General features: G+C 45.4%; 1 protein-coding gene across 7 annotated transcripts in view; it reads right to left on the reverse strand.

Moving 5' to 3' along the window:
* LOC118513151 (semaphorin-1A) overlaps positions 1-16,240 on the reverse strand; it is an 88,536-nt gene that overhangs the window by 12,382 nt on the left and 59,914 nt on the right. For 4 of the 7 annotated variants that reach the window (XM_036058592.1, XM_036058597.1, XM_036058595.1 and 1 more), the window contains exon 2: positions 11,314-11,423. The exons of 1 other annotated variant lie outside the window; for it this stretch is intronic. The gene's annotated coding sequence lies outside the window, so the exon portion shown is untranslated. Of the gene's footprint in view, positions 1-11,313; positions 11,424-14,553; positions 14,998-16,240 lie in introns of those variants that run through there. 2 more of the 7 variants (XM_036058593.1, XM_036058594.1) reach the window with 2 other exon arrangements.

A 16,240-nucleotide genomic window follows, 5' to 3' on the forward strand; every position in this document is an offset into this window, starting at 1 on the left:
CGTCTCGTGTTGAACCGCATGTTTGGTGTTTGTGATTTAAGGAAGTCAATCAGGGCTATTAAAACGTTGCTATCCTATTAACTACAAAAGCATGTCTCTCCCGCTTCCGGGCATGAAGTGATTTACCTTCGGAAGCAGAAAACAACAGAGCTAGGGCTCGAGCAATAGCTCACAAGTCTCGATCAAAGTTGGTATGTTTTTGTCGTACTTGAGTCCACCGCCGATACCGATCGGCGTAACACAGAGTTCGCGTTCATGACAAATATACATCCAAACGACCAAAGGTGTGTTCGGAATATAATATCTGCATTGAACCTCGTTTTGTCCGTACACGGTTGCAGACAAACAACCCTAACAACGGAATGTCTAGCGGACGAAAAGAATACTCTCCATCAGTCACCACCATCCGCTGTGACAGTAAGCCGATTAGCAGCGCGCTGGAATGCTGTAGCAAGTAGTTCTTGAAGTGTCTTGTACGATCGTAAACTACGATCAACCCATAAACCTCCAACCTCTAGTCTTGGCCAACAATTGTAGGTAGCGTCAGGTTAGGGAGAAGTTGGATTAGAAAAAAGGGTCCATGATCGAAAAAGGGTAGTTTGATCCGAAAAACGAGATCACCCGATTCATGGTTACAGAGGGAGAGAGAGAGATCTCCAAATCTTCGATTCTCGGAAGGAGCTATTAAGGAATTATGGATTGTACCATGTCCATTACTTCCTATGCTTCCATGTTCACGAGCAAAAAGCCCCACGAGCTAACCTCAAATCCTACTTGCACACGAAGATGATTCAAGTCACACGGACAAAAAACCATCCACATGAGCATATCATTAGATACACTCAGTTTTTAGTCTCCCATGTCTTGTAGTTCTTCCAAGCGTTCCAAAAAGTGGGCTATACTGGTCTAACGTCCCCAGGAGGGGAAAAAATCATTTGCGGAACTGCAGTAGAAAGCGCTACTAAAATTAGTGCTCAAGACTACTCGCCCATATCCTCCAAATCCATGCGTACCTGCACCACATCCGCTGCTAGACACAACCCTTGTTCCTAGGTACTTCCCTGGTGAGCATTAATTACCCGATTGGTTCGGTATTGGGCCCGCGCACTTCGGTAAAAGTGATGCTGAAAATGCATCTATTTCGCAGGAAAGAAGCACAAAAAACACGTCTGGCAAGTGGCCGTAGCTACCGCTCATCAGCATAAAATATGTAAAGGTGTACACACACACACACACCTTTTGCTTTCTTCCGGCCCACCAAAGAGAGTGGCCACCGAAATGTGGGTTGGCCGGCCGCCATCGAAGTGGGTCAGCATGTCTTTCCACAAAACTGGAACCAACCAGGAACGGTGGTGTGCTCTTTTTTTTGCGTTCGATTCGATGTCACGTGTGGTGCAGCAGTGGACGGACGGTGCGGTCTCAGGGCGAAAGCAACTTCACGTCCCACAGCTAAACGTTTTCGATGTGTTCCAACCACCTGACCATATCTCGTCGGGGTTTTTTTTTGTTGTAGTTTATGCCCTTCAGGGGTAATATTATTCATTTAATCGATAACAAATCACGCTTCGTCTGACCTTTACGCCGACCGAACCGGGCGCACTTGGTTGACATTTGCACAGAAAGTGCGACCCTTGCCACCGCGCTAGAACTTTCCTAGGGTTTCTGCAAAACCGATTCTTCGGCATTTTCCCTTTGTGTAACCCTTTACGGGCTTACGGCGTTTCGATGTCAGCTCCGCGTTCCGTTTGGTCGATCCGGTCGTTCGGGAAATACAAATGCTTACCCGTTGGTTGCGTCGCGTTTGCTTGCACTTGAAAAAAGAAAGCTATGTCTGGAAATGTGGAAATCGTCACGTGTCGAGCGCGGTGTTTGGCCATGAAACAAAGATTCCTGTGTCACCGGGCACTTCGACGGAAGGCACATATGCCCACGCCGTAAAGTGTAGGCTGTAAAAACAGACGAGTCATGCTTGCCTGGAACCAAACCCTGCGACCGACATCCTTAACCTCAAACTGTAAACCCTTTTAAGTGGTTCCACTTAGCGTTAGGGCTGAGCTCTATCTGTGCGCCAGTTGTGGCAATGTGTGGAAAGATGATATCCGATATCCCACTTAAGATCAGAGGAAAAAGTTAGAATTTAAGAGGCGCTGCGATTACTTTGTACTACAAAGGAACAGAAAGAAGGGATATTGAGGACTCTGACGCACTTACAGTGTCATAAGCGATTTCCCGATTTTTCCTGAACCAACTCCAACCAACTCATGTCAAATAAGTAAATTAATATTATGTCAGGAAATTCTTGCAGACGGAAACTATCATTATTCCTAATGCAGCACACCAACGGTACTCCTGCCAAACACCCAATATCCCAGAGGAACACCTTTTCATCGTGTAATGCGACATGTTGCTGACAAACAGTAATTCTTCTTCATCAGGAATGGGTTAATCTACTTAGAAAAAAAAAAGACTTCACCACCCTTAATACACGATCGCTACTCATTAGATTGTGCTTTTCCTCGAGACGTCCCCTTCAAGGTTTTCCCGACATCCAGCTTCGATCGACAACCCCCTTTTTCCAAACCGAACACCAACCCTAGGGTGCATTTTAATTAGAATGTTAAATTCGATATTAGCATTCGTTACATCCCGGATTACCACCATCAACCGAGGTACTACGCCATTTCTTGTAGCCCTTGCAGGGTAGAGTGTGTTTTGCATGTGGGAAAATTCAAAACCCTTTTCCCCCTTTTCATTTCCGTAGCTTGAAATATGCTAACCAAAGGGAAGGGTTTTCCTTTTCGCAACTGGGGGAAAAAAACGAACTCATCATCCATCTTCCTCACAGAACCCTTTCTCATGGCAATGCGGGAAGCGAGATAGAACCCTGGGTCTGGTGTGCATTTTTTTTATGTTTGTTATTATTGCAAATAAAACAATATGCTAATGCGAAACGGCGCTTCGCTCACATCGAACACGGGACGAACCCTTTTCTTGCGTTAGGCGATCCCTTTGGCCACTTGACAGGTTGACCCTTCGGCGTGTCCGGGCGTAGTCCCAGTGCAGTTATAGTTGCTGCTGTTGGCTGGATGACACATACTGCTGCAGTTGCTACCCTTGCTGATGCAATCGAATCGCATGTACGCAACAACAGCAAAAAAACCTGAGCGAATGCAGAGAATAAATGCGTAATTTGAATTTATGTTCCCTATGTGTAGTGTATGCGTGTTATGACAGCCGGGTCGTCGATGGCGCTCCGGGACTGGCGTGTCTTGGAGCTGGTTGCAAAGGGCGGATTCATTGCACCAATTTATTGCGGGAATATTTGCAATTCGTGCTGATAAGTTTGAATCGTGCCGTATTGTTGTTTGACAAATTAATTGCTAACCTTGTGAGGGCGTTCGTCCGCTGTTCTAGCCTTGAGCTAGATGTCTTCAATTCTGCAGACAATCCGAAATCTTCTTCAACAAATTGCCGTTGGAATATTTTTTCAGCAAATAAAGTTAGACGAATATTTATGAGCTATTAAAAATGAGGTATGAGCTGCGCATCCGAACCTCCACGACATGAAAAAATAATAATTTACACAAAGAGACTTTGGCCAGCTCAAATAGTGCCTTCCACGACAATAAAGCCCTTTCTCAACCTTTAGGCAGCCGTAAAAGTCATACACCATGCCAGCTCCCGTTGCTCGTTATTTGCGCTTTAATACGGGTCTTTCGATGGTACGGAGATGATGATCACCATCACTTTTTCCTGTTTTTAACCAACTAAAACGAATGTTGAAAATAAAAAAAAACCCCCGGTTTGATGCAACACGAAACTCTTCTCATCTTCACGTGCACCATAATTCGCTTTACCTCTTTTCCTCGAACTGAACGAGGCACGGCATGCAACCGTACCACACACAAAACGCTCGGCTTCGCCGTGGGGGCTTTTTTTTCGGCGTACAATCGTTTAACTACCGGCTACATTTAATGAGTAGCTTCAGGAGATTTTGCCTGTTTAACTCCTTCACGGTTCACCAAAACCACACAGCTATTGACCTGTGTGTGCCGAGGAACGTGTACATATGCACCCGCGCGAAAGATCGCAAGAGAAATCTCCCTGTGTAACAAGCTTCCAATATTACTCATTCGGCGCTTGCAGAGCACGTCTCGAGATGGTGAGATGATCCTCACCACGTTTTTACAGCGGTCCCGGTCAGACATTCGTCGGCGAATTTTACTAGCGCCCCGGCACACTCTTTCTCTCTCGTGTATTAATGAGCTGCGTAACTTTAATAATAAAATAACGCTACAAGTGAGCACAGCCGTCTATGTGTGGAGAAGATAAACAACAAAAACAAAGCTTCCCACCCTTATCGTACCCTCCCCGCCTGTTGTGTGCACGCAACGCATCAACCAACCTTCAATGGCAACGTTATTGTTTCTTACAAAACGTTAGCATATAAACACGTCTCAAGATGCAAAACTAGATGGGCAGGGTGTTGTAGGTAACAGGGGAGCAAAAAGGAGGATTTTTCCTCACAAATGCAGGGTTTTAATCCCCATAGGGGAACTTTTGAATTACCCGGGGGAATTTTTCGAATAGATAGATTAATATTGCAAGCATATGATCGACATTTGCATACATTCAGGGGAATGCTGCGATCAGCTGTGGATGCTCTGCCCAGTGTTTGATCCAATTCAGTTAATCTGCCTAATTGAAAATTTTACGCAAATTTCCACTGTATGATTGCAAAGTTCCACAGCAGACTGGCAATATTCCTCTAATTATTTGCAACATTCCCCTGAGTGATTTGAAAGTTTACTTGGTCATAGAAACACCTTTAAGAAATATTTGAAGCCATTCCCCTAAATGATAGAGATCGAAACCCTGTAAAACGCCTGCGTGACGGGACTCCCTTCGCCACACGCAAGGGATCCACCTCTCCTTACCCCATCCACCCGCCGCACACACTTTCACCGTTAGGCGAGTTGCCGAAAAGTGCATCTCCCTCCGAAGAACCATATCAACATGTAATCATCAGCCACCTTTTTTATTTCTTTTCAGCTGCACGATCGTTTGTACAACCGGTAAGGAGAATAGGTATATCTCGTTAGCATTTGTGTTGCAAGCGTAACGGAGCACGGGTGCTTTCTGTTTTCCCGGCAAGTGTACAATGAACTCTACCGCCCGTTTTTCGGGAGGAAAAACGGGGCTGAGAAAAAGTGAAGCAAATGTTTGCACAGCGCATAATTTAAATTTTTTTAAACCATTCGGTAACGGACCTAGCGCACCGCGGTTCAATGTCACGGTAACATGCGATCGAAAGTTTTTATTATCTTAAGGTTTGTGGAGAACTGAAACAAACATTCAATGAGGCTTCGTGCCGACTTTAATTATTCAATAACCAGTTTGATAATAACGATTTTTATTAGTACGCGATTGCGGTGGATGATCACGATCGTGCGGTTTTTTTCATCAGTGGCAGTTTCCATCCGGTAATGAAACAAATGGAAAACGAAAAAATATATTCCATCCAAACGCAGCAAGTTCGTTAAACGACTCATTATATTTTATTGCCGTTTAATGCCCATTTAGTGTGCCACCTGTAAGCGAACGGCGCTCGCAGCAGGGAAACAGGCACATTTAAATTGAGTTCTTCCTTCGCTTCTTGTTCTCGAACAATTTAAAAACTTCTACCAACAACAAAAAACACGCTCCTTCGTTCGTTCAAGACAAGTTAAATTATGACCTCCCCCTCATATTCATATCCCCAACGGACGGGCAAACATCCATCGGTGCCTGATTTATGATGATGATGATGGGGGAACGTGTTGAAAAACGGATCACTTCCAATTTTAGGCCGAAGCGTTTGAAGCGTTCCGCCCTCCTTGTTTTTTATCCGAGTTCTCTCCTCGAAAGTGCTGATTGAATTCCCCAACCCCATTGGCAACGGATATTTGCCCTAATGGCCCGAATTTAGTTCGGTGGAAAATATAAAATATTCTATGCCACTCGGACAAAGCTACAGCCGAACCGGAACCATTCGAGAAAAGAAAAACAAATGCCGTCAACCGCGCACTCACTATTCTGGCCATCATAACCAGGCCACAACGAATGAATGTTCGCAAAAAGAAAAATCGAGCCGGAAAAATCACACCGTAAATATATGTGTCAACGAAAAAAAAAAAGAAAGAAACCAAATTTCCACCACAAAACGGTTTGGTCGATAACGGAGGAAGGAATGTGCAACGGGCCTAAAAGGTACAAATTGTGCACCGGTCTGGTCTGGCGGGGTGGAATCCGAACAAGAAACAACATCCGAACGACCGAATTTTCTGTGCGCGTCCAAAAATAGTTCATAGACCACCACCAATTTCCAAAGCCAACACGCCAGAGGATGCAACGGCAGCACGGCGGAACGATGGTGATCGGACTGAACCGTCTGGTAACCTTTACCGAATTAAAGCTCTCACACACACACACACCAACGCTCTCACACTGGTGGACCACCCGGTTCGGATTGGAGCTGAGAAAAGACACAAATCCAGCTTCCGATCGAACCGTGCTCCGGGTTGGGAAATTGGGATGCAAAGGGACAGAGAGCTGACACAGTTGGCATTCGATCAAGTATTTGTTCGTTGAGCCATTTTCAAGCCATCCGGTTGCTTTCTTCTAGTGGAATATCTATTTTTCTACGCCATAATATTTTTCTCCGTACTTTCTCACGCGATTTTGTGTTGAATGTATATAAAAAAATAGTTTTTCTTTTATTATAGCCTACTAGGCATGAAATTGCATACATTACGGCGCTCTAATACACATGATTTTTTACTTACGCAATGCTACGCGAAAGCAGTTTAAAATAAAATATATAAAAAATTGAATGTAATTCTTGGTCATAATATTACATCAAGATTGCATACATTCAGGCTCCCGGTAGACATTTAATGATTATCTACCCAAACACAAAGCAACGTGTTTGACTAATTGATAACCTAATTAGTCGTTCCCATCGCCATTATAAAAGCGGCTGGACTGGACAAATGCTCACAATGTCAACATGAAAAGACTCCGGTTCATTTCCATACAATATCCGAAAGCAGTCATAGATGTGCCGAACCTTACCGTTGTGCGGTGCGTCAAAACATAAATAACTGCCACTTTTTGAATTCCTTTCTTTTTCCCATCCGACGGCAAAACAATGCAGCACCGGCGGGTGAGCTTGAAGATCGTGCAACCGTGAAAACCGAACCCCACCGCAGGGGCTTTTACCCACCCAGCAAATAACGCCCCGTAGTGCATCCATTGTGCATTCATATAGTGGGACGTGAAGATAGGGTGCTGTGATGGCGTCGTGAGAAGTCGGGAGCTGTTTATTGGATGTATTTACTTCTTCGGTGACGCCGGTAGCCAATAAACACTTTAAGAAGAATTCCCAACCATCCCAACCCTGGCCAGATAATAAATACCCGTACGACATCTTCACGATCCGGTGAATCTCACCACATCAAGCTCGTATGATTATACGCAAATTAAGACAACCTGCCTGTGCGTCACTTGTCGGATGTAGCTGTCAGTGCGCGGGTCTATTGTTCTTCTGTGGCAGATTTCTCTTATGCTTCATCTGCTCGCAAACAAATCGACAACAATGACCAACAGCAGCGGCAGCGGTTTCCGATTAAATTAAAGAACCCTCTGTAGCTGTACAATACTTCACCGCCTCTATGTGAAAATTGCCATTTCGCGGCTCAGGTCTAAAGGTAATTATTGACGCACATGAGCAGCGCTGTAAAATTAACCGATTTACGAGCCAAAGCACGTCGCCGATAAATGTCAACACACACAGAAGGGTCTCCACCGAAGGGACACTGAAGAAATGTTAAATCAACATGCATTCACAGAGAGAAGGAGAGAGGACACACTCAACAAGCAAGTTTGTGTCAGGGCGCTTGCAGGACCAAATGACCAGTTTTTCTTACTTCTGTCCTACCCGGAGGGTTAAGGCTAGACAAACACCTAAACCCTCTCACTCAAGCAACTTCGACAGAGAGAACATTGAATCGAGACGCGCTTCTTGAAGAATTCGATGCCGAATCGAAACGCATCGCGAGGCGAGGTAAACAAACTGACGGCGCATTATTTATTTACATCTGCTACTCCTCCAAGGTACCTCCCCGACCTCCACTCACTCCCAGACCGAATGGTTACATTAACGGACGAGTACGATCATGCATTAAAATTGATGATGCTCCGACGCGAGTGACGCCGGCACAATGTCGACAGGTGATTTACATCGCATAAAAGTTTTTACGGGTTATTTTCGGCTTCTTCATTCACGGTTTCTCCATCTCCATCGGTCTCTATCCACGCCGAACCAGTGATCAATGATCGATCGAGGCCTGTCCCATCCCACCACACACTGAGCACACAATATCGCCCATCATAAAGAAGCAAGCGAGTCCTCGGTGCGCACAGGTGTCGCATACAAAACTGCCGCTGTGATCTAACCTTATTTACATAAACCCCCGGCCCTTCTTCTAGATCTCCATTCCCTTTGGAGGCCTCCTCCAAGCCTTCCAGGGTGTGATATGCGTCGTGTGTTGCATACGCGACATACTAGGCGTGCGAGTGATGTGATGTAGAGACTGTTGTTTCCATAATTAAATAATAGATAAATAGCGAACAACAGCAAAACAAACCAAAGCCCTACCCTAGCTGATCGTAATGCTTCACATGGCTTCACAAGGGAGTCAGAAGGAACACAAAACTGCAAACCTGTCGGCACGCAACAGCAAATCCACCGTTACAATCTAGCGGCAGCGCTTTGCTCCATTTTGTGTTAAATAGCGGAAAGAAAGATGGTGACAAAAACACACACCGAACTGCCGTAAAGCGCTGTATTTAGTGACAAACGTAAAGGCGCATTAGAATAACGGATTTATTTTCGCAAAAAAATGTCAACGATCGCCCGTGTGCTCTTTTCCAGATTTTTTAATGGCTATTTTTCTGATCTCTGGTTCGGTGATCACCAACTCTGACCAACTCGGTCGTGTGATTTTAAGGTTGCTGCAGTTTAGCGCACGCAGTGCTGCTTTGGAATATTGCACGGGACGCATTTCAATGTCACCCACCCAACCACACCACACAATGGCGAGGCTCAATGTGTGACAATGTCACATCAGCCATTCGGTTCGGTTCGGTGGGGGATGGGGGTGGCTTTTGTGTCGCGCGTGTATGCTTAGAGATTTGGATTACCATACTGAGAGGATGGTTGTGCGAAAACCCACCACACCTAACCTCAAACATGGCTCAAGCTTGACGACTGTTGTGAGCTGCAAATTACCCAAGGCGGGACCTTCTATTTCGGGGCGATTTATGGCGGATTTTTTGAGGTTAGCTTTATTCAATTTTACCAGGACCGAGTGAGATTGTGCAACAATTTATTGTAGGTCTGTTGCATAAGGCTTCTTTTTTCTAGTTGCCATTGATGTCTTGTAGATAGAAAATATATTTTCTCAGACAATATTCTCCATGGAAGACAATTTTCTGCATAATAAATAGTAAAGCTCCTGAACGATAAATTCCACAAACGTCCACCAACGTACAGGTAAGCCCTCTCGCGATCATGTCGAATGCGGTTTTTTGACTGCAGGGCCTCAGACATCTAGCACCAATTATCTGCTCGCCAACTTTGAAGGTGACATTCGTTCGTTTTTACACAACAAACCACCTGAGAGCGAGAGAGGGCGGATATGAACCGCAACAACAAAAAGCCCACGATTGTCCTTTTGTTTTGTGCCAGCGCGATGCCAGCCAACACGGCACGGCCTCACCCCATTCATTATGCTAAACTGCTCCGCGCTGCCCAGACAAAACTGGCAAATAACAATTACGCTCCGTTTAGGACGGATTGGCCGGGCAGGTGCGACGGAATGCAATTAGGGAACAGGAAGCAGGGTGAAGGAGGGAGTGAGTGAGGAGGTGGGGGAGTGAAACATTCCATCGGGAGGTTTGAAGAGCTTTTTCGTCAATCTTTTAACAATGTACTTCAAACGCAATTTTTGTGTTGGGTGTTTTGCATTTGCATTGACATGTCTTGAAGGTTGGACGATGACAGCGAACAAAACAAACGCTTTTATTTGTTCCTTTCAGTGGTACTGTGTAAATTTCCGGCATTTTTTTGAAAGAAAGGAAATGGGAATATTATTCCTACATTTTAAGTGATGTTATTTTAAGAGTATAACAAAATGGGCAGGAATTCTCGAAGTTGTAGAGGTAAAAATTGGAGGTCCTAAAGAGATCAAGAATTAAATTTGAGGAATCATTCAACATTTTTTATATCCTACTTTGATAACAGCTTGATAACTGTTGGAATAGCTCCTCGAACTTTTGACACATGTCAGATTTAACTTGAAGTTCAAGTTAACCCACGATATCATGGATATTCCTATTATAGCATCCCCATACCAACGAACTATCAATTATTCAACAAGAAACGGTAAATAAACCATTCAACTCCGCTAACCAAAATAACATTCCACCATTAAAGCTGTTCCACCTGCCCGCATCTGTGTGCGTAGTATGACCCACTGATCTAGCGGGTTTGTTTTAATAGATCAACACCATCCACCACGCCTCTCCTCGCTTTTATAACCTGCATCCTCTTAATCCTCGGTGCATCAGTATTCATCCCGCTATTAACCATCTGAAGAAACTCAAAAATCTATTTAACAGCACCGAATTACGTTCCGATGCGCTACTTGGTTTTTCGCGCGATGCCATTCACCACACACCATTGCTGTGTTTCGCAATACAGAGTACGCACGCCTCCATCATCATCATCTTCACGATCATCCATTTCCATCGCGATTAACCGTAATAATCTGATAATTGCAGCGCAGAATATCTGGCAACTCTCTACAAACCGTGCCGTGAAGGTGGAAAGGTACCGTGAAAAACCGCCCGAAAATGTGCTCCGTGGCGGTAAAACAAAACGAAAACAACGCCGCCCCCCGAGAGCTCACGTGAAAATTAAATCATATTTCCACTTCATTCAGAGAAAGAAACAACAGTCGTGGGGGAGACGTTTGCTATGAAAATTTAGATCCCTTTCCCTGCTTCAGTTTTCCCGCGAGAAGCTCACTTAACCCGGAAACCAGTGCGCGCAGCCAACGAATTGGGTCACTCTGTTTCATGGATTGGTATTACACACACACCCAGCATGCAGCTGGGCGGTGTTTTTGGTTTAGATTTAGTAACATAGAATTTATGCCATGGGCAGGAAGATCCTAAGCCACACAACACACCGTCAGCATCTTGCCTTACCTCTAACGAAATGTTTTTCCACGCGCGCGTCTCGGCACACACTCACTGAGCTCGGTGCTGTTATGGCTATGGGCAGACCCGAAACGAGACGTCTGGACTGGAACTTCTGACTGAAACAAAGAGAGAAAAAGAAAACCATCAGCATGGGCTACGCTCCAGTTACAACGTCGAGGACGGCTACTGCTCCGAGGGCCGTCTTCATAGCATGGGACGGTTTTTGGGAAATCTAAAAGGGAACACCTTCCAATGCAAGCCAAACCAGATAAGACCGTTGCTTGTCCTGCTGAGCTCGGAAGCGATGCCTACTTCAAGAATCACCTGGACACACGTTATGTTGACGGAATAAGAACCCAATAAGAAATTGGGCAATAACAGGCTGGGCAGGTGTGTTGCTTGCGACTGCAGCAGGACCCAGGCTTATACGAGCGGTTCCGTCGCCTGAAGGTGTAGCTGCCCGGGAAAGCTGGAGCAACGATCTTCCAGGGTCTTCGTGCACGATGCAAACGATGCGCACGTGCCACGCATTTAAACATAATGTTCAAACATATGAGCACACACAACGGTTCTTCTTGACTTGCTTGCTGCCGCCACATTGGAACATCATGTGGTGAAATGAGCCGCTAACTTTATGTCACCAGCTGCCTCCGATGCATACACAAACTGCATAAAGACACGCTGAAGACGGAAAGCGCGATATCAGGACGCGAACGGGATTGCGCAAAAAAAAAAAACACTTATCCTGATGTGTTTTTTTCGCCTGTTCATTTTGTGTCTGTTCTATTCTTAATTTCCAATTCCATGCGCGTGCATGCACCGAAGAGACGAGGGAAAAGAAGGAAAAAACAGCAAACCAAACGAACGAAAAGAAAAAATCGTAACGCCAGCAGCAGTCGCTACTCTGTCCTCCGGAGGACATTAGGGACAAGATGAATGATTATCTGATCGTGTGTGATGCACCATCTCGTACTCTATCTCTCTCGCACATCCCGAACAGTGTCGTATCGTAAATAAATAAATGTGTGCACACAGCAGCGGCGTCGTAACACGATACGTTTGTCGCGTGCGTACACTTAGGCCCGCATGCATCAATCGAGCATCCCGAAAATGCAACCATTTCCAACAGCAGAATGCATCATTTCCGGTAGCCGCGGGGTGAGAGCGGGAGCGAGCGAAAGCCACGATGAATCTTTTTCACCCTGCTCTGGCGGAGATATTCGTCATGATTATTATTATTATTATTGGGGTGCAGCATAGGATGTGTGTCTGTCGCGCAGACCAAGCTGATCAATCATTCCTTGATCCCTGTTGTGAGATTCTACACAGTGGATGAGAGATATTGAATTACCAGATGGTGGTAGAAAAAATCGCATTTTATTCGAAGATTTATATTGTCTTGTTTACACCAATGTAAACAGAGATTCTTCGCAAAGGAGGGAAAAATATTTAACAAAAAAATATATTTTTGCATCTCAATTTCTTACTCTAAAAATTTGTGCCTAAAATTATTTTAAATACAATATTAAAAATTTTAACTATATGTTTCCCAATAATAAAAATTTTAACTATATGTTTCCCACCCAAATAATATAGAGGTGATCGTGGTGATCGCCGCAAAAAAAGTGTTTCAAGTATTCTATCCGGAAGGCTAAACGCTTTCAACTTACGTTAAAAGCATACTTTATATGCAAATACCGGATTACCGTTCGCTCGAAACTGAACTACATCGAATAATGCAAAATATAAGCTATAACGATTGTTTTTGCCTCATTAACATTTCATCACTGTGTGCGAATATGGCCGGGAGGCATTAAGGTCTGCCAAGCACAATAAAATCAAATCTCATTTTAACCGTCTGTCACAAATGATTAAGAAGTGAGATCCAGCGAACGCAGAGACTAACGAAGCAAAACACACGAAAAAAAAAAAACAAAACATTCCGCATTTTATGCGAGCTATAAAATTATGAATATAATCGTAAAAAGATTATTCCTTCTGCCATACGGATGAGAACGGTTTGCAAAATGACATTACAACCAAATCGGCTTCCTGGGCCATCGCATAAAGTTTTCTCTTCCTACTCAGATCGCGCCAATGGTGGACCGTCCACAGAATTCGTAATATACAAGTCGTCCGCACGCAGCACCTTGCGACGCAGGATTAGAAGCGTTCCGAGAGGTATGATCGCGGTACATTTTACGACCGCTCGGTGAAGCAGAACGTTCTGCAAATGTCAAACACGAAATAAACCCGTGCCAATTTTGAGCTCCACACACGGAGCTGGATGGATATGAAATATTGATTGACTCATTAAAATCCCATTGCGCTACCCGTGTGCAAATGAACAACGGCAATTCACCCCAATGCTGTCATATTCACTTAATGATGTCAATCACGAGCAGCACCGCAAAGTGGTTTGCGATCACTCTCCACACACACACACACCACAGCCAATTCGAATCGCGCCTTTCTACAGACCCGTTGGTGTCGTGGTCGGATGGCACCGGAGCGTAAAGCTCCAGATAATCCACGCCCGCACACCCGAACGCTGGGGATCCCGGCAGTCGTGAGAAACTGGGATTCGAAAATGAAAACGGAAATTAATTGCACAAACTGGAGCATGTCTAATGTGCGGAAAAACGTGCTGCGGTGTCCCCTAAGATGAGTGCCGCGCGCCGTTGAATGAGCGCGGTTTTTACGCGTCACTTAAGTTCGGTGTGGTTGAAGGAAATGAAGAAGTCACTGTAAATTGAATTACACTGAAATTGGGCGGGTGATGGACGACTTGTGACCGCGTTTCGGAAGCCGCACTTGATCGTGTCGTGACAATTGTTCTAATTTTCGCCATTTCCGCGCCGCCTGATCTTGACGATCGGAGACTTGATCATCCGCGCACATTGTTCCGAAAATGGTGTTCCAATTTTGATTCGTGACAAACGAAATCTCTCCGTAGCTCCGGACCACAGCAGCATACACCCTCAGTGGGGTACGCAAATCGGCACTTTTCTTTGGTTGGTGGGGCATTACATCTTCCTACTTAAAGCTTCTTTCCGGCATCTACGCACTCGGCACTGGCTTACAAACTCAATTAAATTAACCGCAAACATTAACGCAACGCCAACACGTTCGGAGTTCGAAGTTGTCCGGGGTCCGGGACCTCGCCCAAGGGACGGCGATTTTCGCTTATCGTTCAAATTATCCTATTGACACTCGAGGTGCACACTGAGGGACACTGGAACTTACAGGGCCGTCGGACGACTGGTGCGATGTTAAGGCAGGGCCACTTCACTGTTACTCTCCACTCTGAAGTGCGTTAGACGAGACCCTCAGGGGTGAAACGGTTATCAATCACCTCGAGTAACGAACTTTGCAGGTTTACACACGAACGCACACGAAAACGGACGAGAAATTGTAGAAGGTCAACGGTTGCGTATCTACACACTGCAACCAACTCTAGATATCTGGTGTTTATTTTCAAACTTGGCCGGAAGATATCACTGCGGACGTGTCTTCAAGGGTGCTCTCTCTCTCAACTCCAAGAACAATTTCTTAATCTCTAGAACACACTTCTCTTTGCCACTACGATCACTTCCATTGTCAACTGTCAGATGCGTACTGACGCAGAACGTAAGTAAACACACGCTGCTAGTCGCACAACAGCGTTTACTAGCGTCACTTCCAGCGCACAACCTCATGCTTCTCGCATGGACCACCAATATCCGAGGTACGCGCGCCAATTACACTCCACCATGCACTTGGGACCGTTGGATGGATTTGTTCGGTGTAGAACGCATACACCAACTCACCAACGGCCAAAAACTGGTGGGGGTGGACCCTCTTACGAGCGGTTAGAAGTTCGCGCGCTGGTGCATACGACCCGGTCCCGAAGCTCACACCACCAAGAACTTCTTTCCAGACCGTGTGGCGCGACTCGTACGTACGTACGCCGTTACGTGCACGGGACGTTGTGTGTGGGTCTAACGTCCGAGGGCGATTAGGCATAAATCTGCACCTCTGTTGTACGCCTTCGATCATTTCGACTTATCGCATCGGAAACCGATCAACTATGGCCGCGCACTGCTGTGGTGCAGCAGCTGCAACAAGCTGCCCAGAGGGGGCAGTAGTCTGTACAGTTGTTTTGTGAAAGAAACTTCCAACGCTACGGCACTCTACACACTCTAAGGAGGGATAGAAGGATTAGGCGTAGTGATTAGTTTATGTACATTGCCTTGATCTCTGTCGGCGGTGCGTCGTGTACTCACGACTTTATATGAGTAATTTCTATATAATACCTCGCCATTAGGTGCAGTGAGGGCTGTTGTTTGTGCTCATTCAGATGATATCGTCCTCGCAACCTGAACTTCAAACGGGGAGCTGCTGATACGCGTTTTCATTCACCATCTCATTGAGCGCACATAAATCTTCCATCCAATTCCCATTTTGCAGAAAGGCTTAACAATGTCCAAAATATTGTAATCTTTCATTGCCATTCTACCCGTGTTGCCGAACACAGCTTATGACAATAAATAGCGGTCCGCGCCGATTAAATATGCAAACTAATTCATCGCCCCAAACGAGCGGCTGATGGGCTGAGAAGTTCTTCCTCATCCTATGTATAATGCTCTGTGGTTAGCCTTTAGTTGCCGATGTTGCGATTTATAGAAGCTTTTAGATAGTGTTTCCCCCATTTTTCTTTCACATTTCGAGCCTGCTAGCCTATCATCCATCATGCAAGACCTATGGAGCGAGTTCAACACCTGTAAGGTGCCGCGTGTACGCCCTCCCACAGTCTCATAGCGTCCCATTCGTTCATTTTTCATCATTTCTCCCCAAGAAGGCGTCTCCTAACAAGCTTTTTTGCGTATCGGATTTCACACCGAACGGCTCGAGTGGACATCGAATCACCTCCTCTTATAGACTGCCCTGAGCC

The sequence above is a fragment of the Anopheles stephensi genome, chromosome 3 (assembly GCF_013141755.1).
Source record: "Anopheles stephensi strain Indian chromosome 3, UCI_ANSTEP_V1.0, whole genome shotgun sequence".
NCBI lineage: Eukaryota > Metazoa > Arthropoda > Insecta > Diptera > Culicidae > Anopheles > Anopheles stephensi.